Below are 2280 nucleotides of genomic sequence, written 5' to 3'. Positions count from 1 at the left end.
TAACGCGCAAGCTTGGTTAGATGTCGAAACTCTACGTCCTCGGGTCCCGGCCCTCGAGCTGGTCCCAGCCGTCGCTGGCATGCCAGGTCGCGATGCCATGGACAAGACCAGAGGGTGAGGGCTGGAGAGCCGGTAGGAGCCCCAAGTCGCAATGCTCAGGCACCCTCCCTTTAACGCGCAAGCTTGAGACATCCAAGAAGAAAAGGTGCTGCGGACAGGCACCAAATAACAAGCAAGATGGGTCGAAAGCATGGCCCTAAGATAAACGCAAGAGGGGTACACACCGCTGGGTCTGACCCGAGCGGCTTGGGGATGATGCAGCCCGAGGGGCGCCCCCAATAAGGTAAGCTAAGAACATGAAATAAAAAGGGATACACGCCGCAGGGACGGACCCAGGCGGCCTGGGAATAATGCGGCCCTGAGGCGCTCCCAGCTGGAAATGAAACTTGAAAGATGTCACCTGATGATGTTGGGGGCGAAGGGGTGTTGGTGTAGCAGACTCGGTGGGCTGCGGGGGCCGATCCTCATGAGCCCCCAGGCCCAGGGGCCTGGGGAGGCTCCGGACGCGCTGGTGTCCCCTCGCGGACCATCTCCATGTCCACCAGGGCTGCGGCGCTCCTGACCTCTTGAGCCTCCAGGATGGCCCTCATGAGGCGCTGGTACGCGGCAGCCGCGTTCGGCAAGCCATAAGGCATGCGAACGTAGCTGTGGGGCGGACCCTCACAGCGTCCCATTTGCGCGGGCCAGAGGCGCTCCTGATACGCGGCTCGGTTGAGCCCTGGTATGTCGATGCAGACGCGCAGCCCACCATCCTCGCCTGGATGGGGGGCCACAGCGGGTAGGTGGCGGCTGCCTCTCATGACTCTTGACTCCTGTAGCTCCTGAATGGCCTTCCTGACGAACTCCTGAGGGTTTGTCCCTCCTTGCCTTGCTCCTTCTTGAGGGAAACGTGCTTCGAAACACGCCTCCACGTGGTGCCCAAGCGCCTCCCTCGTGGCCTTGGCGAGGTCGGAGGCCCTCCAGGGGAGAGCCCCCGAGCCCTGCCTGAGGAGGGCGCCGGGCGCGCTTCCCTATGCGATGGAAGGAGGTTCCCCCTAAGCAGGCGCGGTCCCTGAGGGGCCTGCCTCCTGAGGGGCCGGGCCGGACGATGTCTTCTTCTTCTTGGGGGCGGCCTCGGGAAGCCTCCTGCTTCCGTGGTCCGGGTCTTCCAGTGATGCGGCCTGAAAGGCTCGCTCCAGGGAGCACACTGCGTCTCTCTCTTCGCAAGGCGCCGTGATGACCCCGCCACTTCCTGGCATCTTGAGGATGTTGTAGCCGTGGTGGGTTGTGGCCAGCGCAGGGTACCCAAGGATGGCATTGTACGGCAGGCGAATGTGGGCGACGTCGAAGTTGATGAGCTCGGTGCGGTAGTTGTCGCGTGCCCCGAAGGTGACAGGGAGGCGAACCTGCCCGATCGGGACCATGGAGCCGTCGGTGACTCCGGAGAAAGGCTTGGTTGGCTGAAGCTGATTGTAGGGCACTTGGAGATTGTTGAACGTTTCCACGGACAGGACGTTGAGCTCTGCCCCGCCATCGATGAGGGTCCTGGTGACTAGCACGTTGCTGATGATTGGGGAACAAAGCATCGGGAGGACTCCGGCTGTGGCCACGCACTTGAGCTGATCCGTTGAGCTGAACGTGATGGCGCACGCCGACCACCTGAGAGCGCGCGTGGCCTCGAGCTTGGGGAGGGCTGCATTTACTTTGCCGGCGAACTGCTTGAAGATGCGCTGAGAGCCTGGGGCTTGAGCTCCGCCCAGGATGCAGGCGATCACGCGTGGTTCCTGGAAGGCCCCAGCCCCCTCGTCCTGAGGACGGTCCTCCTTTCTTCTTGGCTGCGGCGGCAGCGGAGGGAGGCCTGCGTTCCCTTGCGGGCGATCCTCGCGAGGCTGATCCCTCCAGCCTCCCTCGCGAGGCGGGTCCTGCCAGCGTTCCTCGCGAGGTTGGTCGCGCCACCCCTGGCGTGGGCCGCGGTCTTCCCAGCATCCTGCATTCCTTCCTCCTCCTCGGCCGTAGCCCCGGTCGCTGCGGTCGGGACGTCGGCCGACCCTTCCTTCACGCACGGCCTGGAGCTCTTGGCATTCATTGGTGTTGTGGGTGTGGAGGTCGTGGTACACGCAGTACCGACTGCCCTTGGAGGATTCGGGCTGATCTCTGCCCCGCTTGGTGTCTGGCTCTGCCGTGAGCACAGCAGCCCCCTTGCGCTTCACGTCCTTGGCCTTGGGCTTCTTCTCTTCTGGG

The sequence above is a fragment of the Triticum dicoccoides genome, chromosome 6B (assembly GCF_002162155.2).
Source record: "Triticum dicoccoides isolate Atlit2015 ecotype Zavitan chromosome 6B, WEW_v2.0, whole genome shotgun sequence".
Taxonomy (NCBI): domain Eukaryota; kingdom Viridiplantae; phylum Streptophyta; class Magnoliopsida; order Poales; family Poaceae; genus Triticum; species Triticum dicoccoides.
The sequence above is the reverse complement of the archived record's forward strand: the minus strand, read 5'-3'. Positions refer to the sequence as shown.